The 25,607-nt window shown below is 41.1% G+C and overlaps 1 pseudogene; it reads right to left on the bottom strand.

Annotated features, from left to right (window-relative positions):
- Nucleotides 1-3,529: 3,529 nt before the first annotated feature.
- LOC144373837 (AT-rich interactive domain-containing protein 1A pseudogene) lies at nucleotides 3,530-11,201 on the bottom strand (annotated as a pseudogene).
- Between the last annotated feature and the right edge of the window lie 14,406 nt (nucleotides 11,202-25,607).

The raw sequence follows: 25,607 nt of genomic DNA, 5'->3' as shown, positions 1-25,607 counted from the left end.
AAAATCTAAGACATGAGAAAAATGATTTGTAGTGTATCTTTCTATCAGTACAGAAAAATACATTTTAACTTATAGATTTTGTGAAAGTCTCAGCCTCTTCCATCATAACTTAAGTTCATCCAAGATAAAACCATTATCTTGCTCAGTACAATATTATATACCTCTTTCATAAATCAGTTATGGATGATTTTTTTGAAAGTTTATAGTTCACCAAGGTGCTTAAGTGTAAATATAATTTTTAGGTTTAAATCTTTTTTTTTTTTTTGCTATGCTGGGGATAGAACCCAGGTTTTTCCACACACTAGGCAAGTCTTACGCCACTTGACTCCATCCCCAGTCTAGTGTAGATAGAGTTTTTAAAAACCAGTTGAAAACCCCAAAGTTTTTCATTAGGCACTGCTATCTAAGCTAGAGAAAGAGTAAGAATAAAGGCCAAGTTGGGTAGGGAAAGGGTATTACTGTAATACAGATGATAAATCGAAAGAAAATAGAAAAATTGTGATCTTTAGGTATAATTAAGGACAAAAAGTGGGCTCTAACAAAAGACGTGAAAGATCTATACAATGAAAACTACAGAACCCTGAAAAAAGAAATAGAAGAAGACCTTAGAAGATGGAACGACTTACCTTGCTCATGGATTAGTAGAATTAATATTATTAAGATGGCCATATTATCAAAAGCAATTTACAGATTCAATGCAATTCCCATCAAAATCCCAATGACATTCCTTGCAGAAATTGAAAAAGCAATCATGAAATTCATCTGGAAAAATAAGAGACCCAGAATAGCTAAAGTAATTCTAAGCAGGAAGAGTGAAATTGGTGGTATCGCGATTCAAGATTTTAAACTATACTATAGAACAATAGTAACAAAACAGCATGGTACTGGCACCAAAACAGGCATTTGGACCAATGATACAGAATAGAGAACACAGAGACAAATCCACAAAATTACAGCTATCTTATATTTGACAAAGGTGCTAAAACCATGCAATGGAGAAAGGATAACATCTTCAACAAATGGTTCTGCGAGAACTGGAAATCCATATGCAACAAAATAAAATTGAATCCCTCTCTCTCACCATGCACAAAAGTGAACTCAAAATGAATCAAGGAGCTAGGAATCATACCAGAGACACTGCGTCTAATAGAAGATAAAGTTGGCCCTAATCTTCATCACATGGGGGCAGGTTCCAAATTTCTTAATAAGACACCTATAGCATAAGAGTTAAAACCAAGAATCAACAAATGGGATGAATTCAAACTAAAAAGTTTTTTCTCAGCAAGAGAAATAATATGTGAGGTGAATAGGGATCCTACATCCTGGGAACAAATTTTTACCCCTCAAACATCAGATAGAGCTCTAATCTCTAGAATATACAAAGAACTCAAAAAGTTAAACAACAAAAAAGCAAATAACCCAAACAATAAATGGGCCAAGGACTTGAACAGAAACTTCTCAGAAGAGGATATATAATCAATCAACAAATACATGAAAAAATGCTCACCATCTCTAGCAGTCAGAGAAATGCAAATTAAAACTACTCTAAGATACCATCTCACTCCAATAAGAATGGCAGCCATTATGAAGTCAAACAACAATAAGCGCTGGCGAGGATGCACGGGGGTGGTGGGGGAAGGTACACTCATACATTGCTAGTGGGACTGCAAATTGGTGCAGCCAATTTGGAAAGCAGTATGGAGATTCCTTGGAAAGCTGGGAATGGAACCACCATTTGACCCAGCTATTGCCCTTCTTGGACTATACCCAAAAGACCTTAAAAGAGCATACTACAGGGATACAGCCACATCAATGTTTATGGCAGCATAATTCACAATAGCTAGAATGTGGAACCAACCTAGATGCTCTTCAATAGATGAATGGATTAAAAATGTGGCATTTATACATAATGGAATATTACTCGGCACTAAAAAATAATAAGATCATGACATTTGCAGGCAAATGGATGGCATTAGAGCAGATTATGCTAAGTGAAGTTAGCCAATCCCTAAAAAACAAATGCCAAATGTCTTCTCTGATATAAGGCGGGTGACTCAAAATTAGACAGGGAGGAAGAGCATGAGAAGAAGGCTACCATTAAATAGGGAAAGAGAGGTGGGAGGGAAAAAGAGGGTAAAGGGGAGTTGCATGAAAGATGGAAGGAGAACCTCATTATTATACAGAATACATATATGATGTTGTAATGACAAAAAGAAAAAAAGTGTGTCACATTACATTAGAAAGAGAGAAAGGATGTGAGAGGAGGGGAGGAGTAATGAGGATAGGAAGGACAGCAGAATAGTATAGACAATACGATTGATGTATGTACATTCCATGTATGTATTATATGTCAAAATACATTCTGCTATCATGTATGACTAAAAATAAAAATAAATAAATAAATAAATAACTCTCTCTCTCTCTCTCTCTCTCTCTCTCTCTCTCTCTCTCTCTCTCTTAAAAAAAGAGAAGAAACATTAGTTTGGCAAACTTGAAATATAGGAGGCTTTAGCCAGAAATGGGGATGTTTGTGCTGTTGTTTCTGGTAGTATAGATGGGGATTGATGACACTACCTGGAGTCTGTACAGCTACATTAGCCTGGGGTTTCAATCTCCCTGCTCATGCTGTTATTATTAAGGTAGGAGCTTACTTTCTTTTTATACAGATTCGTGTGAGTGTTAAAACAAACCTATGGATTGATATATTTAGAAAAAATATTGTGATTTGGCTGTTTCTTTGAATGTTAATTTATATAAGAGAAAAAATATTTTCTCCAATAAAATTCAGTTTATATTGTAAAAATGTAACTATCACAGATGATGAAGGGATTAGTTAAAATACACTTTTGAGATCTTACTGTATTTGTCCAATTTCAGTATTCAGCTCTTCAGGATTATATTTATGTATATTTATGTAAATTTTTATTAACTTTTCCTTATCTAGGGAACACTAATATATGCTGCAAAAAGAGGCTCCTTTATTGACCTTGGAATTTTAGATGTCATGCAGATATTTGGCCGAGCTGGACAACCACAATTTGACAAATTTGGGGAAGGAGTCATTATAACAACACATGATAAACTCAGCCATTACCTCACTCTGCTCACTGAACAAAACCCAATTGAGAGTCATTTTCTTTTTTTTTTTTCCAAGATTTAATGTACATTTATTCTTAACACGTGGAACATATAGTATAAAGATTTCATACTGAATACATGATATTCATTAAGCCAAAAAAGGAAAAAAAGGAGGAATTTACATCAAGTTTTAGCTACATTGTTGAAATACAAATATGCAGATTTTATCACTGAAAAAATCTCAATTGTGTTTCTTCATCAGGAATTTCAACTGAACCTAGAACTTTTTCACACCTCGATTAGAAAGAAAACAAAACAAAACAAAAACCCAGAAAAAAATAAACTATAAGTTGATTGGCTGCTGAGACAGCAAGGACTTTCTACAGAGACCTGTACAGCATCACACCAAGAGGGGCGATGTCTGGCAAGAGATTAAATAGCTGTGTCTCGCTTTGTGCAGGTCACCAACTTGTTAACTCGTCATACTATAAAGGGGTAGCTGGGAGAGGGACCAAACTGTGGGGATCCAAGGGTATGTGCAATGTACAACGTCATATATATACACACGTGGCAGCGCAGTCGCTGAAGCTAAAGGTTAAAACCAGTTCTAAGAGGTGATCTCAGGGTTATTCATACAATCAAGGAGGAGAGAAAGAGGTCAGGGTGTTTGTTGTAGGTTCACACATGATACTTTGGGGGAAAAGCCTTTTTTTTTTTTTCTCCTCAATGTTTAACTAAAAACATTTTTAAAAACTACAGCTTGCTGCTGACCCAGCGTCTTCTCTCATTTCCATGTGAGACATTATTATTACAGTATGTTTACAGTATCAGGTGTACAGTACAGTACATGAAAGGGTCTATACTCTACTGCACAGGCCTCTCCAGTGAACAGGGTCTGCTCACAACTGCGAACTTCTCGGCTCCTGCGAGATTGTGAATGTACAGCGATAAACCACACACAGTTCAGCAGTCACCTTTTTGTCCTTCAGAGTTTTTTTTTTGTATTTCTTTCTTTCTTTCTTTTTTTACCATTAAAAACAGTTATGAAATGTGGCATCCCGTTGATGCAAGGACCGGGGAAGCCATTTTTAGTTTTTTTTGTTTGTTTGTTTGTTTTTTCCCCAAACTCACTGTAAACAACAGTAACTTTGGTTAAAATAAAAAAGTCTTCTATGTAGGCAGAGCTTTGTCTTTTCAAATAGGGTGGGGTCCTGAGGGGAAGTAAGGTAAGGACAGGAACAGAAGGGTGTGAGGAGTGGGGAAGTGGGGGAGGAAAGAGAAAACAGGAGAGACTTTTTTCCCAAGGGAGAAGCTGGACAGCACAGGGTAAACTGGATTCTGAGGTGGTTTTGCATAAATAAAGGGCAACAGTCAGTTTCTAAGTTCTCCACACACGCACACACACACGGGGGGTGGGGGGGAGGTGTCCCACGGCTGTCATGACTGGCCAATCAAAAACAGTACATCACAAATGACTTGTGAAACTAATGAGTTCATCAATGGTGACACTGAGATGTCCAACAGCCGCGACTCATACAGAGTGAACTCGGAGTGGTTCTCGTCCACCTTGGCCAAGGCAAGCAGCGCGCGAGCAGCCCGCCGCATCATGTCCACACTAGTTGGCTCAAAGGGTGGGTTCTGCATGTGCAGGAGGCTGGCCTGGCTCTGTTGGAATTGCATGGCAGCAAGGCTGTCCTCGAGGAAGCCCAGGAGGTTGCCGATGCTGCCCTTCTGCACTGCAATGGCACGGGCTGCCAGGCTGTCCCCCTGCGCCAGGTTGGCCAGCAGTACCACGGCCATCTCCCGGCACACTGGGTTCTTTCGGTAACTGAGGAAGCGCACCATGGTGCTATACAACTTCTCCAGGCGGCTGAAGGGGGGTGTGGCCAGAATCAGGTCCACATTGTTGTCCTGGATGCTGAGTTTGCTGAGGGTTTCCAAGACCAGTCTCTGGGGGGAGAGGACGGCATTGGGGCCCAGGGTGGAGAAAGGGTCCTGGGCTTCAGCTGAAGGCCAAACTGCCCAGTGTAGGAGTCCGTCCAGGACAGGCAGGCAAATGCTCTCGGGGTATGAGGAGAGGTCCAATTGCCCCGAGATGTTGGCGAGCGTGACCAAGGTGTTTTCCCGGAGCATCTCCAAGCAGTCCCACCACCACTCCACTTTATTGCAGCTCACCCCTTGGTCCTGTTCCTCCTCTTTCTCATAAGTTAGTGGTGCCTGCTCTCGTTCTGGGTGCTTGTGGTGCAGCAGGATCAGCTTGCCTAGGATGAGCAGCAGCCCTGGGTGTTTAGACATCTCAAAATCATTGCCTGGCACAAATGACAGGCTTCGGATGGTATTGGAGACACAGACACAGCGCTTGGCAAGGGAATCCTACCAATCCAGAAGGGTACACAGTGGGGTCTCATCCTTACTGTGGGGTTCATCCTCTAGGATCTTGATGTTCCGGTGGCTCTGTGCTGGGTTAATGCCAAATGGAAATTTGCTGCTTTCCTTGGTGGCTTCTGCACTTTTAGCTCCCTCCTCTGTCAACGTGCTAGATCGAGTAGACAACATGTCATCCATAGTGGCTGTGATCTGTTTTTCTGGAGGGCCATCAGGTGGGGGTCCCTCTTGTTCTGTCGTCCCTGGCACACCCTCTACTGTTATGACATGTTTCCGGGGGGCTGTTGGACAGGGCACAGGAGGCCGGGAAGGCAGCAGCTCTGTCTTGCTCTCAAAGTGGGTCTGGATATGCTCAGTGGTGTCCCCCCCACCAATCCGCCAGTGCAGCAGGCCACTGTCAAACTCCTGGACACGCCCAAGCTTATCTGAGCAGTCCACCACAAACGGGTCATTCTTCTGTACGATCTTTACCCGAAGCTTGTCAAACTTACTGATTAGCTTCTCCTCACAATTCTCTGGAGCTGGCTTGTCCTTGCCTAAAAAGGCCATCTCCTCATCATTTTCAACTGTCTCCTCTTCTTCTTCTTCCTCTAGTTTAGGACCTAGAAGTTCTTCTTCTTCTTCTTCCCCCTCCCTGGGGGCTGGACTAGACACCTTGCTGAATCTCCCAGGATCCAGAAGTGTTCTCTGTCCTGGGTCACCCACCTCATACTCCTTTAAAATGCCAAAGATCTCAATCAGGCATCGTCGGAAATATTCCACAAGGAGCTCCAGCAACCCTGGGAGCTGACTGAGGTTGAAGGTCATAATGCTGTTGTCATCATATAGCAGGATGTTAATGGTGTCTAATGCCCACGTGCTCTCTGCCAGAAGCCCAGACTTGAGGGACATCATTACCCGCCATGCCTCCGGGGTTCCAGTGTCTTTCATTGTGAGCAGCCTTCTCTGCTTCAACACAGGCTGTGTAGCTTCAACAGAGCCAGGTGGGAAGGTGATATCGGGCCGAATCATGGGGGGCTGAGGAATGTGATTCTGCATGCTTGGTGGGGGCTGGTAGTTGGATGGAGGGGGCCTTGTCATGGTGAGCACAGGGGCAGAGGGACCATATGGAGGCTGGCGTGTGCCATGGGAAGGCCAAGGGCCTTCGTGGTTGGCCCTCTGATCCGTGTGCAGCATTTCATCTGTTCGGTTCACACCATGATAAGCAGGACCCTGGGGGGCAGAGCCTGTGCTCTGCCTGTTGGCATAATTATAGGTCATGTCATTACGCCCCTGCCACATGGTGCCTTGCTGAGCAACTTCAGCTGATGCCTGTATGGGGCCGCCCATCATTTGCGGTGGCATGTTCTGCTGGGCATTGGAGCCAGGGGGTGCAGAGACTCGGTCTCGGCCAAACTGGAATGGAAATTGGTTCTGGGGGCTGCCTGCTGGTCGGCGCTCAGTAGCAGCAGTGGCAGTAGCAGGATAGGCATTGCCGTACTGGTTGTACACATCTTGCTGAGGGGAAGGCTGGGCAGCTTGTTGCTGGGTGGCAGACTGAGACTGGGCGGGGGGGCAACTGCTGCTGTTGAGGCTGCCCCTGCCCAGTGCTGTATGGCACGCTGTACATCTCTCCTTCATGCCGTTTGGCAGGAGGGCCGTATGTGCCATCCATTGGCCGCTTATAATTCTGCTGTTGCTGCTGATACATTGTGGTCTGCTGGCTGGGAAAGGGGCTACCGGAAGGGGTGCCTTGGGTGGAGAACTGATTGCCATAGGAATCATGTCATTGCTGCTGCTGCTGTTGCTGCTGCGGGGGGTAGCGGCTAGGAGAATACATCCCTGAGTCTGGGGTAGAAGGCATGAGATTGGGCTGGGGGGCCCCAGTGCCCATATTTCCTTCAGGCCCTATTCCAGGCTCCGTCCTCACTCTGTCATAAGGACCTCCATAGGGGTAATGCTGCCGTGGTCCCATAGCCACATTTCCGAGCCCAGGGCCTGCAGCTCGGCTGTAGGGGTCACCCATACCGCCATTGGGGCCCTGCCCTGAGGACATGAAGGGATCACTCCCTGGAGCTTTCCTCATGCTGCCATAAGGATCCTTATTTGGCTCATAGGACATGCGACCCATCATGTCAGAGGTATTCATACTGGGCTGATACCCAGGGTTTGGAGTCATGGAATTCCATTTATGGAATGTGGGGTCACTTCCATCAGGAAAGGCATCCTGGATCCCGACTGAATTGCTCCTACTCATGCCTGGCAAGGGGGGGATCTGACTGTGTGGTGTGGATGCTGGAGTTGGTGGCTTCAGGTCTCCTCCTTCTGCCATGGAACTGCTGGTTGACTGAGGAGTCTGAGGCCCCTGCATAGACCCTGATCCCACAGGAGAGGGGGTTGAATCTTGGGCTGGGACTTCTTGGAATCAGCAGCTGCAAAGATGTCTGGGGGAGGATCTTCTCCCCGCTCAATCTTGCATTCAAAGGCATAGAGACATTGGATACACTGCTTTTTCAAGGAGCTGGCAGCACTGCTTGATGTGCCCACATTGAGGTTGGTTGCAAGTTCCCACCATTTTTTGTTCTTGTTGACCTGAGTCAATCCACCAATCTCCTTCACAGACACATAGAGGCGATAGAGGTCCAGAGGTTTCCTACCCACTGCTGGCAGATTTGTCATACCCATGGCCTTCTCCTCTGTGAAGGCCAGATAACGGTCCACCCACATTTTTCTCTCAGGCTCACCACCAAGCTCATACAACTTGGTGATCTTCTCATTAGTTGTAGTAGAAGAACTGGACTTCTTGGATTTAGATTCTGTCTTGGGTGTCCCATCTGCCTTATTGTTCATTTTGGTAGCTGGAGTTAACTTGACATCCCCAAGACCTATCATCTCTGGGCTGGCTGCCATCCCTGCTGAATTGTTGGCCATGGTTCCACCCATGGGATATGGGGGTCCCTGAGGGTTGATCATGCCAGCCATACTATTAATTCCTTGTCCATAGGGAGGTCCAGTTCCCATCATGCCCCCTTGACTCATATTGGGATAGCCTGGTGGCCTGTTTTGGATAGAGTTGGCAGCAACATGCATGGCGACAGCAGATTCTTGAGTTTTCTGGTTCATGCCCCCTGGTGGGGGACACATCCCTGACCCAACCTGAGGTGGCATATTGGCCATATTTGGGCCATAAGGCCTGTTTCCCATGGAGGCATGACTCATTCTCCCTGGAGGAAGTGTGCCATAAGGTGGGATGCCTGGTTGCCCATGCATCTGACCTCCAGCACCCATGGGGTTCATGCTTCCAGCCATGCCTGCACTGGGATAGTTGGCATTGGGCAAGGCATTGTAGTTTGGCTGCCTGGGGTAGCCTCCTTGTGGGCCATACTGATCCCCTTGGGGACCATAGCTCCCCATGGAATTTTGCTGGTAGGAACCCATGCCTGTGTGCATCTGTCCTCCAGAAGGCTGACGCGGAGATAAGGCCGAGCCGGGCTGCGGGGAACTGTACTAGGGCATCTGGGGGTTCCTCTGCATATAACCGTGATCTTGGGCAATGCTTGATTGGTTCATGGAAGGATGTATGATGCTGTCTGACTGGCCACTGGGTGGCCGAGGTGGCATCTGGTTGCCTGGCACTGCAGCAGGCGAGAGTGGTCCTGAGCGAGACTGAGCAACACTGGCAGGAAAGCCAACAGGGGACGGGGAGGGGCCTTGGATGCCAGGTAGGTGAGGGGAGGTATGAGGAGAGAAAGGAGACTGAGCTGGATTACTCTGCTCTCCTTGGCTGCTGGAAATCCCTGATGTGCTCACTCCAGGACTCAGAGCTCCTTCTGTCCCCATGGGGAGATCATCTATTGAACCAGACAGATCAGGCAAGCTGGAGGGTCTTGACTGAAGACTCAGGTTCATATCTTCTTGCCCTCCCTTACTGGAGGTCATTGAGGGGGCTGAGGATGCCTGAGACCCAAAAGAATCTTGAGAAAGCTCCCGTGGTGGAGGGAAGCGCTGCTGGGAGTAGGCAGTTTGCTGGGACTGCTGAGACTGGGGCTGAGGATATGCAGCCTGCTGGGAGAGCGTCGAGGATGCTGGCTGCTGAGGTTGCTGCTGCTGGTAGGGAGACTGTGCCTGCGGCTGCGAGTAAGGGGGTTGGCTCTGGGGATGCTGCTGTGTCGTGGACTGCTGGGAAGGGTACAGAGTTGGGGATTGCTGATGTGGAGGCTGAGATGGCTGCTGGGAATATGGAGGCTGAGAGGACTGGAGCTGTGGTGGCTGAGACTGTGGCTGCTGTTGATATGAAGGTTGAGCGTGAGGGGTCTGGGATGGTGGTTGCTGGGAGTAGGGTGGCTGCTGCTGCTGAGGGTGAGGACTTTGCTGGTTGTAATATGGAGTCTGGCCCTGTTGACCATATCCACTGGGGCCTTGTTGTCCATAAGGAGGAATCTGCTGTGCATAAGAGAGGCTGCCCATGGCACTCTGCGCCCGGCCCTGCATGGTCATCGGGTACCGCTGCGGAGTCTGGGACCCATATGGCTGCCCTGGGTACCCATGTCCTTGCTGCGGTCCTGAAGGAGGTCCCTGTTGTTGCGAGTATGGGTTAGTCCCGCCATATGGCTGAGGTCTCATCTTGCCCATCTTATCCATTGGACTGGATGGCTGAGGGGTCCAGGCGAGCGGCTGCCCCCCGCCGCCACTGCTCCCGGGGCTCATGGGCGCGTGGTGGCTTCTTTGTTGGGCCCCGCCGCCGCCGCACCAGCAGCAGCCCCCCAGCACTGCGAGGCCATGTCCGCCGGGCCCTTGCCCGTGCCCCCGTCCTGGGGCCAGCCGCCGTAGTCGCCCCCGGGGTAGCCCTGGTAGCCCCGGGCCGAGCTGGGCGACGTGAGCAGTTGGTTGAGGGTGGGGGTGGTGGTGGGCTGGGGAGTTCCCCCGCCGGCCGCTGAGGGGCCGCCTCCCCCCATGGCCCCGAAGCGCTGCTGAGCGAAGGACGAAGACGACGAGGAGGCGGAGGCGCTGGAGGAGGGAGGCGGCTTGGAGCCGGCGGCCGCCGCGCCGGAGCCCGGAGTGCCACCTCTCGGGGAGCTCAGCGTGTAGGCCTGGGGGGGCGGGGGGTAGGCGCTGCGGTTGGGGTAGTAGGAGTTGTACGGGTGGTTGGGGAAGCCGTGGTCGTGCGAGTTCTGCTGGGGCCCCGCGTAGGGCTCCAGGCCCCCGCCGCCGCCGCTCTGCAGCGCTGCCAGGCCAGGGCTTTGTTGTCCGCCATGTTGTTGGTGGAAGACGGCGGCCGCCACCGCGGCGACGGCAGGGCTCCGGCTGTAGGGTTGCCCGAAGCCGTAGGCTGGGGGCTGCAAGGCAGCCGCGGCTGAGTGAGGAGGCGCCCCCACCCCGTCGCTGTTGCCGCCGCCGACGGGCGGCTCCGTGAGGTCATTGTTCAGGGCGGGCCTAGGGCCCGCGTTCCCGTTCCAGTTCTTCAGGTCCGGCTCCGCGCTGGGCCCGCCGCCGCCGCCACCGCCATTGCTCTCGGCCCCGTCCTGCAGCTCCTTTCCCAGCGGCTGCCCCACGGCGGGGCCCTCGCTTTCCTGCCCTGCGGCTGCCTTCATTTCCCCGCGCTCGGCCGCTGCCGCCTCGCCCCCCGCCTCCTCCCGCTGCTGCTGCTCGGCTTTCTTCAGCTCCGAGGGCGGCGGCGGCGGGTTGCCCAGGCTGCTGGCGGCGGCGGGGGCGACCTGCGTGGCCATGATCCCCGCTGTCTCGTCCGCGGAGAGACCTGGCCCTGTCTTCGTCTTCTCCCCCCCTCCCACCCCGCCCCGGGGCCGAGTCCCCCGGGCTGCCCTCCCCACCCGCCCGGGCGGGCCTCGCAGGGCTCCGCTGCTGCGCTGCGCTGGCTCCTCTACCCCCCGCCCCGCCGGCTCAGGCTCCGGGCTGGCGGCGGCGGAGGAGGCGCCAGCGGCTCAGCTGCTCCTGGCTCTGTAGGCCCGGGACCCGGCTCTCCCGGCTCATTCCCCCCAAGCCCTTGCCTGGGAATGAGGGGGGCGGTGGAGGCTCCGCTCCCCAGGGCCTGGCCCCGCTGTGACTCTCCGCTTTCTGGTGCTGGAGAAAGGAGGAGGGAGGGAGCTGAGAGTCAGTTTCTGGAAAGTGTTGCAGATAACCTAAATGCAGTGGTAAGATCTGATCAGTCAAAAGTTGGGATAGAATTGTCAGCTTTAAGAATAACGATAAAGGTTGAGTTGGTTTTTGCTTTGTAGTATTTAGGAATACAGATTATGCTACATAGTCATAAGACAAAAGAGGCTGGGGTGGTGGGGGGCAATATTGTTGATTAACTCACAGCAGTATAAATGTAGACACTATACTGACAGGAACTCATTGTTAAATGACCACACTTGCAATCTATGAGGTTTTGCTATAGATCAGAAATGCAATCCAAAGTTTACAAATCAGGGAAAGAGAAATAGCAATAACTGATATGTTTAGTGCTCAATTGATGATTAATATTTGTATGAAGTTTTTCTAAGGTTTATGAAGCTTTCTTGTCTTTATTAGGTCATTTGATTATCTTTGTTATTTAAAATGTGATTGCCTAAATTGAGCAAGAGTATAATGTTTTATTTCAAATGTGTGTGTGTAGGCATGTGGGAGTGTGTGGGGGGAGACTTTAATAATAGGATTTAAATAATGGACCTGGAAAGCATAGGTAACATCTCAACTGGTAAAGAAATTAACATTTTTACAATTTAGAGTATATATATATCAAACTTTCAAATGAATGTTCAAAATTAAGTGCAATGTTTTCATGACATTTTTAATGACTGCACAAGTATTCAACGTTTTCCTACCGCAGTATCCTTTTTTTTTTTTAAAGTTAACTCAAATAATTTAGGTAATTTAGCTAAGATGTAAATATTGAATAAATGAATAAAATATTCACAATCATATTTACAATCAAATATTACTTATTGTGTGCAAGTCTATCTGGCGTACTTTGTAAACAGCCTATAGAAATTCTATTCAGGTTATTTACAAGACTCTTTATAGAGAATGAAAGACACACTCTACATTATGTAGTTCTTCTGTTAAGAAGCATATAGTCCAAAAGGAGAAAAAAAGACATGGAAAGAAAATGACAACTTCCATAGAAGTACTTGGTAGAAGGAGAAAATATGTTTGACCTGGGGCTATCAAAAAAAGGCTTTTTTCATGATGATAGTAAACTTAGTCTGAGTTCAGAGGATAGATAAGTTTTGAAAGATAAGTTTGAAAGTAAGAAAAAAAAGCATGAAGAGCACTGGTTTACCTTAACAAAATTACAGGACAACAAAAAGAGATTAGAAAATAAAATTTGACTCCAAAGAAAATATTATCATAGCTCAGTTTTGGCCCCATTGCCTAACCTGATTACATGGTGTAAGTAATTAGGTGTGGGCCAAGAGTGTTTATAATGGGATAAAATCTATTACTGCAAAGTGATGGTAATAGTAGCATAGACTTGAGACTGCCTGGTGCTTCATGTACATTCTCTTATTCTGTCAGAGCTGCTAAGTAGATATTATACTCAGAGAGACGTGTAACTGCCTAAGGTCACTAAGTTATAATTTTTATAAATAATATTCAAACTGTGGTCTATTTAGCTCTAACCAAGATCTTTTCATTGCTGCTTAAGACTTCTGTAATCTTATTAAAAATGTAATAACTTAAAAAAATACATTACCCTACATTAAGATTCTCCCTTCTTTTCTTCTAAAACCTGAACTAAACATTTTCCAAAATGGTAGCCATAATTTCTCTTAACATTTACAGTAAAAAAGAAAAAATAATCCTGTTTTTCTAAAATTTAGCTTAAAGAGCATGTCAAGGAATACTAAATCTTAGCACACCTAGAATTGGTTCTTGATAGTTTTTGTAAGTGGTAGTCACAATGTGTTGATGTTATTATGCAGAAGACACAAAGTAAGTAAAACAATGCTCTTGTCCTCAGGGAACTCTTTCCTGGGAACAAAAAAGTAGGACCAGTGAAACTGTGTGATCTATCCCTGCGTATAAAAATAGCGCTTAAGTTCATCTCATATTAATTAAAGTACTTGCTAGAAATGTCATTTTCAGAAATGTCAACACACTCTGAGCACAATTCCATTTAGTGATATAAAGGACATTTAAATAATGAAACATATAGATTGAAAATTTTTAGTTACTATAATGAAGTATAGCCATTGCTAAACTTGCTCATATCTTGGTTTACTGGAAGAGCTCCCTGTTACAGTAAATTTTCCTGTTAATGAAACAAATTCCTTTAAATTATAGTTGAATGTGAAATTAAACGTAGTCATCTGTACACATCAAGTGTGAAATTGGTTTATAACATAAATCTGTGCTGCATTCTTAAGATAATGGATTTGTAAGTCCTTAGACTGCAAAAAAATCTTCGCAAGACTCTAAAATATCACTAATCAACATAAAGATTATGTTAGGATAGTAATGTTGCCTTTATTAATATATTTGATTTCATGAATATCAATTTTGACCATGAATTTATAGAAAAATTGGAGAAAATATTTTATGAAGTATAATTTAATGCAAACATTTTATGAGACATCTTTGCTGATTGATGCCTAATGGGGCTGACTCCATAATGATAAAGTCGAGAAGTAACAAATCCCTTTCCTATAAAGAGCCACTTAATTTTGCACTGTGAGAAACACTGATATATTTATTTCAGGCTAATTAAAATGTATTCATGTTGCTCAGTGTATACTCTGTTCTAATCCCTATATTCCATACTTTATAACTTTGTTAATTATTCTATATCCTAACATATACATTCTTTGTGTACACAGAGTTCTTGTCTCTTCAGGATGTTGTACATATACTGGCTCTTGAGTTAAAACCTCCACAGTCTGATTACCCTTCCCACTTCTGATTCTCATTACTCCTCAACATAGGCCTTCTGCCCTAGGAAGCTATTACTCTACTCACTTCACTTATAAAGGCCCAATTTTCTTTTTTATGAAATATAGATGCTCTCATTGTGAAAATTCAATAAGTGCCTGTTCCAAGTTGGTAAGCAATATAGTATCACTATTTTCTGATGATCCCTTCATATGTAGCCCTACTTAAGCAGTGTATATATATATAATTAAAAATTATACTCATGATTATATTTGCTTATTTAGTTTCTAAATACTATATAAAGTTGATAGAAACCATATGAATGGTTTTAACTAGTTTTTTAAAACACACATATAGTAAAAATAAATAAGATAACCTTAAAGACTAAAGTTTAAATAGATAAATATTAAGTGACACTTGAGTCTGACTTCTGAATTACCATTGGAGTTGATTTTATTATTGTTAAGGAAGAATTAATTTTATTACACTATACTCTAATGTCACTTTTACATGTTATATTTTTGAGTATCCAGTATTTGCTAGACTCTGTGGATGTTGGGCTTCTATTTGTCATCTTAATTACTTATACATGTCTCACCTCCATGACTAGAGAAGTGAGGTCAGGGACTATACTATTTGTTACCATATCCATTGTACCTTAAAATATACACAGGCTTTTCAGTGATTTGTTATGATTATGGAGATAAATGAATAAATTTCAAAAAGAGGGAGTATGGAAAAAATACTTGTTTTATGAAAGGCTCCTGTTTCAGATAGCCACTAGGCGACAGCAAATATTTTCAAGAAAATTTTTATTTTTGTCACTAGGTGGCATTCAAGGATTAGTCTCAAAATAAGGTGTACCTTTACATTTATTTTTTCTGGATAATCTCTTCCCTTTTAATGAATTTTTAGAAGATTTCCATTACATGATCTAATTTTTGATACCTACTTTTTCTTCTACTCTTATAACTAATAGCAATAGGTAGTTATTGATGCTTATTTGATAAGTCTGATTTTTAAATTGTCCTTTATAAAATTTTTGTCTCTTGAGATTTGTATAGTATTTTAAAAGAGCATCATAAGGTCAAAACGGAATGAATATAGGTTGTTATTTTAAAGTAATAACATAAAGTAATAAGAAAATATAGGTCACTATAAAGGAATATATGGGTTATATGACAATACATTTTTTACTTGCAAATAATAAAATCAGAAATAGGTGAGACTCTCAGCTATTTATCCGTATCATCAAGGCTGGGGAGGCTGAGACAGGAGGACTGCGGGTTCCAAGCCAGCCTCAGCAAAAGCAAGGCACTGAGCAACTTAGTGAGACCCTGTATCTAAATAAAATTACAAAATAGGGTTGGGTATGTAGGTCAGAGGTCAAGGGCCCCCGAGTTCAAGCCCTGGTACCAAAAAAAAAAAAAAAAAGGGGAGGCGAGAAAAGTAGCAAGAGACGCGCCTGGATGGAGACACCAGCAGCGGCCACCACAGCGGAGCCAAGCCAGACTCGGGCGGGCTCGGCGGCGACAGCGAGACCAGGCGAGTGCGGGCAGCCTGCAGTGGCCTCCAATGCGGCGCAGCGTGAAGAGGCTTACAGACTCCACCAGGACAGTCCCCTAGTGCACTTTACGCGGGGGAGGAAGTCCCGGGATGGCCTCCCTGCCCCGCGCCCCCGGGATGCGTCCCCGCGTCTGGAACTCCGGGACAGGTGTACCCTCTGCCGCCTCCCCGCACCGCGTCTGCGAAGGAGGAGACTGCAGGACTCACAGGGGAGGTCCCTTTGCTTCCGAACCCGAGATTGAGAAGTCTCCAGGACTATAGGGGCAGATTGGTTATCTCCCGAACGGACTCTACCTCAGTGGTCTGGAAGTCCTCCGAAGAAGTCACTCTTTTCCAAAGGAATTTGTTTTTGTGCTTGTGTAATAAAAGCCAGAATTTGCTTGCTCTTTAACCCCCGCCTCCATTTTTCTTTTTGACTGCCACCCCTCTTTCTGGACGGAAGATCAAACATGTTTTGTGATGTTGCACTAGTTTGTGCTCAGAGTATTCTGAATCCCACTCGTTTCTGAATTTTTACTGAATTTCAAAGCTTTGACCAAGGATTTTTTTTTTGAGAGGTTCAAGCTTGACTGTTAGTAATGCAAGAATTTATATGGCTTTGATTTTCATGGGCTCAGTGATTACAAACAAAAGAGATGTAAAGTCCAATTGCTTAACGTTTTAAAGGTGTTTCTAAAAGATTTTATATTGAAGTTTAATGTTTATATTTACTGAGCTCCTAAAGTAAATGGTAGCATACTCATACAAAGTTTTGTTTATGAAAAGTTGACTTGTTGAATTCTTTTTTAATTGAATAAAAATTGAAGTGCATTGAAACCACATGGCTTGTGATTGGGGGAAAAAAGAATCGTGAAGAACTGGTGGTGTTGCAGGAATGACTGGAATTCAATTGGAGATAATCTGGCAACATGTCCTGGTCATACATAAAAATCCAAGAATGTTAATGAGAAGATAATAATTTTAAAATTGAAGTCACATAGGAGAGATGAATGTGTGTAAACGTTATGAATAAAGTGACAAACAGAATACCCATTAGAAACCTCAACATGATCTATAGAGAAGGGTGGGGACATTTCTTGGTATCAAGTAACTGGTTGAAGTTACTTTGGGCAAAATAGATCCCTTTGTTTTTATTGTTGGATAACAAGAAATGCCAAGACTAGTATTCAACACATTTGTAAACATTATGACAATTAGTTGACATTTTTGTCCTGTGAATTTTCTTTTTTTCCATTCATAGTTACCTTTGCAGTCTTTGTTTGATAGCTGAAGGCCACAGAAATCAAACAGGTAAGCCACCCAGAGTACTGACCCTTATTTTACACTTTTGTAATAGTGTGTATACCATATAACCTAGTGTGGAATTCTTGATTATCCAAGTGCCTTTGGTCAATGGTGGCAGCGAGACTTACTGATTATTAGACAGTGATGCCACAGCCAGCTTTTACTGCAATATCTAAAGGGTCAAGTAGTGTTTTTGTACTACAATTATTTCAAATTCAAGTATTCTGCCATGTAACTATCCATACTGGGCTGGAACTTGGAAACCCTCAGTACAAAGGTTTATCTCTGCTTGGCAGCTTATTAGGAGAATAATGAGAGTTGTGATTTTTACTCTTGTTTTCCTAGAATTCAAATGGCATAGCTTTCTGAAATAATTATTTTAAGTTTAATAGTCCATAGTAGAAATGTTGTGACTTTCATTTCAGTATTCTTGTTTTGAAAAAAAATTATATATATATATATATATATATATATATATATATATATATATATATATATATATATATATATATAACTTTATGCCAGTTTCCCAGTAAGCCGCATAGTCTTTTATTCACTACTCAATGATGATGCATCCTTACAAACACTGTCATATGGGTAAATAAAAAAGTGAATAATTACTTAGAAGATGGAGAGTGTTAAATTATAGTTGTGTGATAGGAAGCTGAGACATTTTTGGGTTATTAGCTTCCATTGCCAATTGTATTTCATACACATAGGAGTTTTCTTTCCAAAAATATATTGTTAACTTTTATAGCTAACTAGCACCTGAAAAAAATGTATTGTACCATTTCACTATTGTATATAGTTTTATAATAATTTTTAAAGTAAATTCAATGGCCATATTAGAATGTAATTTCAACATGTAGCTTATCTAGATAGTTTTCCTGAGGAGTTTGAAATTAGCTGAGAATAACTTTTCTCAGCACACAACTGAAACATAACCAGTGACACCTTGCATTTGTTTTAACTGATATTCTTGACATTTTTTTCCTCTTATGCCTTATTACTTTAGTGCACTTGAATGTGTCTAAATGCTTTTTTGGCTTATTTGGGTTATCTGATTTCAGTTTGAATCTGATTGCCCATCTTGAAGTCAATATGGTTCATGTGGACTATTAAATAATGCCGTTTCTAGTTTGTGAAGTAAGATGTAAGAAATATTTTTGCCAAGTTTTCTTTAGCAAAACCTATCTTGCAACTTCTAAAATGTGGAGAAACATCTGATATAGTTGACTAGTATATTAATAGGAAAGTGAAAGTATTTTATGATTACCTTTGGGCAGAGTGTGAAAAGAAACTTGGCATAGTGGCCTTTATGGTGAGGCATCCATTAATTGTTTCAGAAGTGAGTCTGTAGCTTAGCTTGTGTATAGTTTTTTTTTAAAAGAAGTCCTATTTGTTTGTTCTCTTGCCTTCATTTATATCTCATATGACACAAGTAGAGGAGGAAGCTAGGAGGAATTTTATCACCTTGATATATTTCTGTTTGATTTTTGACTTTTGGGTGCCTAAATGTGACTGGCACAACAAATAATCTTTTTTGGTATTTTTTACATTCCTTCCTAACAACCAGGAACTCATTTTCTATGTCACTAAAACCAGTAATGTCATGATTCTGAGGGCAAGCTTCATCATTGATAGTGCAAAGTGTTGCTGTTGTGGCGTGTATTTATTTTTGTTTGAGTACTCTATTGGACAAGTGTAACTTAAGCTAGTGGCACATACTTGTTGATTTGCTATGAGCAAATGTTAGTACTATTTTTCAGAAAACTCTTCAATAAAATCTTTTAAAATCATTGAATACAAAAAGTCTGAGCAATTTTGAACTCAAAAGGATTTTTTGGTCGTTTTAAGGGTTGGGTTGCCACAGCACTCTTTAATTTGATAATTTTTAATGATTATATATACCTAACATTTGCTTTATTGGTGTGTTGAAATATTTTTTTGATAAACTGTTATGTCTTAATTGCATTAGAAAGCAATTATTTGTAGTGGAACTGAAGTGTTTCCCTGGACAGTTTAATGTGCATATGATTAAGATTTACAATTTGGTTGTACTTTGCTTTTTAACTTATTAACTGTAAATAAATTTTAGAGAATAAAAAAAAAGAAAAAAGAATTCCAAAGATGTTTAGAGAGGCTGAGATAGTCATTACATTTGTACTCTAAGATAGAGTAGGAAAAAGGGCAGAAAGACAGACTATTAACAAAGTAAGTTGACTGTACACATACTGCACACTTGATGCTTTAAAATATGATCTATTTTCACTTAATTGCTCAAATCAGTTAGTCACATTTGTTTTTTAACAGCCTCTACCCTTGGTATTCCCATACATGTCTGCATTCCAGAACCTGATTATTTTATGTTTTCTAGAAGTGGGCCTGGGTGGATGAGTTGTATTTAATTCAATTAAGTTGTATTTAATTTCTGAAGCATTTCTCATGATTTTAGAGTTCTAGAGTAGACCGTGAATAAACCAGTGGCTATGTACATAAAATGTTAAATATTTCTGTATGTGTTCTAAACTAACTCAAAAAGAAGTAGTTCCCTTTATAGTAGTTTAAGCACAATATCAAGGCTCAGAACCCTATTAATATCTAAAGGAAACTTGATACTGATTTCCAGAGCTATGAATTGCTGCCCAAGGCAGCAAGAGCCACCCTATTGCCCGACAGTAAAGGTCAAATATACAACTCAATCAATCCACAGCAATTATATACAGCTTAAGTCAAATCATCATCTCAATGGTTCGCTGGCCGTCACCTTTCAAACATTCCCTCTGGCAAATGCCAGGCATCATTCTGACTGGGCTGTGGCTCTCAACAATGCCAGGTCAAGAATGTCATCTATTCTACATAGCAAATCATAAAAAAAAAAACAATAAAATCACCTACTCTGAAATCCCACTTACAAGTCAGATTATATTGCTTTTTTTTTCTGTCTGGACACATTACTTCTATGTGATATTTTTCTTTCAGGTCACATTTTGCATCATGAATATTGGACAAAAGGTCAAACAATGTGTTCATCAGATTCCTTCTGTTATGATGGAAGCATCCATTTAGCCTATCACACAGACTGTCCGCATCTACCCTGATTTCACATGGAATGATCAGGTAGAAGTGGAAAATATCTATATTAAACTAAAATGTCTGTACCTCAGATTTTACTACACCTCCCTACATCTTTCCTCAGAGAGCCTAGGGAACTTAACATTGCATCACTGGGCACTATTTTAGTGGTTTCAAATCCATGAGAACTTTGCCATTTATTTTTGCCCTCTCTATTGACTCTCATTTTTGCTTACCAAAAATTCATTTTTAAATCATGATGTCTCTCAAAATACTGTTCTCTCCTTTTCTTAAACATTAGACTTGTATAGAAGGTATTCTACATTTTCTTTCTTGTCACCAGTTTCTTTTCTGCTGAGACCACTTCCTCAAGGATCTCTAATATCTGATTGACCAGTTGCCATAACCAGCAGATTTTTCAGTTATTTTTCTTCTCTGATTAGATAGCATTTTATAAGGAATTCTTCCCTAGAATGTCCTTTCTTGATTCTTATCATGTTTCTTTTTCTACTTTTATTCCTCCTTTTCCTGCTTTAATACTTAGATGATCTTCAATATCTTATATGTGTTTACCAACATACTGGTAAACATACATGTAAAAACCTACTTTGTATCCTCTTATTCTATCAATAGTTTTTCAGATATATCTTTTGACTAGTTACTGTGTTAGAAATTGTACATACAAAAGGCAAATAGGACTCAGTCTTCAGTTTCAAAAAGCTAACTGGGGAAGGCAAGTAAATCAGAAACTGTATATAACAATGCTTACATCAAGTAGTCTTATAAAATTCTAGTTAAATGTATTTGAATACTTCCTATATTAGTTAACATTTGTATATCTTTAATGTAAATGAATTTTGTTCAGCAGTGTGTTCTAAAATCACCCATCTATGTTTTAATTTAATTCCACATTGTCATTAAAGCATTCAGACCTTTAATTCCTAAAGCATTCCTAATTCCTATTTTTTTCACAGTATATGAGCACTAGTTGATAACACCAAATTACAGTTAATATTTTTATAAATATGAAATTTTATATAAAATATAAAATTATATTTAAGTATAAGCTCATATTTGAAATTTTTGATTGTTTTTAAAGGAATGGAAGTTTCATTATTTTTGCACATGGTTTTCTACTATTGCTATTCATAATACATCCTAATTTAGTTGTATTAATTAATAGGAGAAAGTACTTGATTGTTTTTATAATTAACTCTCTTATAATGCTATTAGCTTCAAGAATGTAAAACCTAACTTGCCTCAGTCTGATTTACGTAAGGTAATATATCCTTTTGAACAATAAAAGGTCCACAGATCAGATGGGCCATAAGGAGGGTCCAGTCTTGAGGTTAATAGTATTGTTCAAGGCCCAAGATCTTTCCACTTCTTTGCTCTGCCTCTTGCACAGTATTTGGGAGGAACCTGTGAAAGGACTAGAAATTAGTGCTTGCTCTATCTTCACTGATGCAAATATTTACTAAAAAGAATGGAAAAGAAAATACCCTTTCTTCGTTTTTGTTCCCCTTTTATGAAACCTAAAAGCATTTTGTTTCCAGAGCTCTATAAAAGTTCAACACATAAAAGGTTAGGAGCCTGACTTTTTTCTGTTGTGTATATCTTTGAAAAATTGATTTTTGAAGAGTCATACATCATGTAGCCAGACGTATGGGAATAGTTAAAGATTAAGGTAAATAGACAAATTGAACTGCTTTAAATCATTTTCCTGGTTTCAGTTTTATGAAAGAGCTTATGAACAAAAGCTGACATTAAGCAATCACAATGGGCTCTTCTATATGTTTTGGACAGTGGTAAAGACTTTAGTGTCAGAAAGTGTTGCATCACCAATAGCTACATCAATTTGATTGGTGTCCAGATTTCAAAAATGTTACCTTGTCAAACCATAACCTTTTCCAAGTCTTTCATTTGTCATTGTTTTGTAGATTATATGATTTATTTTACATTACCTCTATCAGAAAGCATGGATTATGCATTATAAGATTTTTTTTATTACATACTGTGACACGAGCAAAGGACGGCGGCGAGGTCCTCCGACCGCTCCCGGGTGGTCCTGAAGTCACGGCTGCCCCTGCCCCAGGTAACCTCTCCCGGCCGACGATCCGTGTCTTGAAAGAAGAAGCCGCCACACGCGAGATGCCTTTTCGAATGCCCGGTTTATTCACTCCATCACATCACATCACACGAGGCACAGGAACAGAGGCTGGTGGGACTCAGTTCGCTCGATGTTGACCCACACATAGTGAGTCTGAACTGACCAAAGAGCTCAGCCTTCCTGGCCTTTAAATACTATAGTTGTTTACAATACTTTAAACCAAAAACATGTTTATTCCATAATTTCTATTTCTTATCCTATCTTAACAGATCGTCTCTATTACATCACATCTTGTTTACATCTTTGCTTATCTTAGAAAATCACACTTGTTTTGTGCTAAAATACCTCAAAACATGTTTACCTTTTATCCTTATCTATTTCACACATTTTCTAGCTTAGGCACCTTTCTTCATCACAACATGTTTACTTCAAACTCTCCTGTCCTTTGTTTATTTCAAACTCTCCTGTAATTCTCCTGTCATACTGATAGTTTTTATTTTTTAATTAAATTAATACCATAGGCATTTGTGTTCAAGGAGACTAATCAAATATTTTGGAAGGAAGTTTGATTTCATGTAACAAACATTACTGTCACTTTACCTAAGGAGACCTTTGGTTCTTTTTTTGCTTTGGAAAAAGATATTTCAGAACCATTAGGAGAACATTCTTAATAAATTGAGTAAATATACTGAACATTTCAGGGTATCTAATACACTAATATCCTGTGGAGAAAAGCTAGCTGTTGAAATTTAAGGTAGTTCCTAGGAATTTGCACAGTGGCATGGTGACAAGCCCCTACTCTTATGAAAACTGCTATGGGATCTGTAATGTCCACACAGGAGAGGAAGGATGTGCAATTTTGTGGTCTCATTTGAAAGACCCCTACATAGTAAACTGCATAGAACTCAATTTAAATTTTTTTAAAGAGAGAGAGAGAGAGAGAGAGAGAGAGAGAGAGAGAGAGAATTTTTAATATTTATTTTTTAGTTCTCAGCGGACACAACATCTTTGTTGGTATGTGGTGCTGAGGATCGAACCCAGGCCGCACGCATGCCAGGCGAGTGCGCTACCGCTTGAGCCACATCCCCAGCCTGGAACTCAATTTATCTACCTCAGAAAGGAGAGAAGTCTTTGTAGCACCCATAACCTATAAATCTAAGAAATTCTGTGAATATATGCCTTCATGTTTATGCAGCACCAATCTCCTTAAAAGTAATAAAAATAACAACGTCTATGATCATCAAGTTGATGTTGATAAAAATCCATTAACTTTTCATCATTATCACAGCTGTCATATCAAAGTAAAAATGTTTGTGGGGCGAGCTCACCTGCCCTGGTCCTGTGCAGAGGTAGATGAAGATCTTTTACATACCTCTTTGTTTGTTTGCCTTTTTTATAGTATGTGCTTGATTTTGATACCACAGATGGTAAAAGTGTCATTTATGAAGACTATAAATATTTGCGCACAGATAGGTGAGCCCAACTTATAAGACATCCAGCTAACAGCCTTTTCCACAGTCTGAGTAAAGTGAGTGATGGAAATTAAAAAGCAAAAAAGAAACTTCTAGAAAATGTTGACCAAGTATTTTCTTGATCATGATCTTATTCTACATGAGCTAGCACTTGCATTTATGCCTCTCCTGGAGACTGATCCTTTATAAATGCATAATGTTTTCTTATCATTTGAAATACTCTAAATGTTACTAGAAATATGTATTAGAAATAATCTAGTGAAATTTGCTGAAACTCCTCAGGATATAAATGTATGAACTATTTCTCTTTAAGAAATTGGGGTATAAAGGAGAAAAACACCATCAAGTATATTTTGATGAATTTCTAGCATTTTTGTGGATTGGAAATCTCTGTGGAATTGGGTACCTCCAGCAATTTTATCCTCAGTCTTTCCTTATTTTCTCTCCAAGCACAAAACTATTTTGGTTTGACACTTTTGACTCAGTTAAAAGCTGAGATTTCTATTTTTTTTTTAGATCAGGTTAGTTAAATCACTTTTTTATCTGAATACAGTATGCTCATGCATCAAAATATTATTATAAATTCATGCTCTCTTATTCCTTCATTTTTTATACAATTAGCCCATCAATTCAAAAATACATATACATCCTTTAATATTGAATATACATCTTCCTTGCATCTGTTCTTTTGGACAATGAAATCCTATTTTAAAATGCCTCCATACCCAGTGTTTTGCACATTTCCTTTAATTTTTCTCTAGGGGGACCATTTTAGTCTGATATACTCAAGACTGTAATGGAATTTATTTGTGAAATGGAGGTGGTTAAAACAAGAAAAACTTATTGATTTAATAATTTGATGGTCTCCTTTTTTACTCATCTTTATAACTTTTCTTATTATAACAAATCAGATTCATTAAAAGTTGTGATTCAAAGATAAAGTTCTTTTCCCCTGTTACTGGAAACAATGTAAATTCAATATTTTATTGTACATTTTGGCATCAAGTGTGAAATAACCTTTATCTTTAAGGTGTTGTCATTAGTTAAACTTTGCTCAGTTATTCAAGAAATTTAGACAATTAAAATATATCCCAAAATATCCATAAAATTTGACAATGTAAAACTAAAGCAATACCCTAATAGTGTTAATGCACTATTAGAACTAAAAAAAAACCTTGAATCATTTTAAATTTCTCCAGTATGCTTGATCACAGAATTATATTAAAACATTTTAAAGTTTAAGAGCACCTTTTAGGTCACTTGTGATGATAGATAAGCTTTTTAAAGTTTCTTAATATTGGCCATAAAGCAAGTGTCAATGAGCTTGAACTGCGTGCAAATGACTTTTTCCCACTTTCTACAGGATACTTCAAATCTATGGGCACTAGAGGGTGCTCTTGGAACTGATACTAACTAGGAGAAAACTAAACTTGTTCTTTAAATCAATACTATCAAGATCCAAATGTGTTTAGAATGAAATACTATATTGTTATTAGTTTTTGACATTGGGCTCCATGATTGTCTTTTGTATAACTTCCAAAATAAATCACAAAAACAGTAATTCAAGCTGAGAGCTCCACACTGAACTATTATTTGTTATTGAAATCAAGATTCTCCTCCTCCTCTACCCTTTTCAGTACTTTCCCTCTCTTTCTTCTGGAGATATAGATTGGTGATACATTGTTGTTAATGGTAAGGAAAAGGAGCTTGTCAGGCAATTAACATTTTCAATGCAATTTAAAGGCAAACAGCCACAAAATGTTGTTTCTTAAAACAAATGTGTCTAG

The sequence above is a fragment of the Ictidomys tridecemlineatus genome, unplaced genomic scaffold (genome assembly GCF_052094955.1).
Source record: "Ictidomys tridecemlineatus isolate mIctTri1 unplaced genomic scaffold, mIctTri1.hap1 Scaffold_51, whole genome shotgun sequence".
Classification (NCBI taxonomy): Eukaryota; Metazoa; Chordata; class Mammalia; order Rodentia; family Sciuridae; genus Ictidomys; species Ictidomys tridecemlineatus.
The sequence above is the reverse complement of the archived record's forward strand: the minus strand, read 5'-3'. Positions and strand labels throughout refer to the sequence as shown.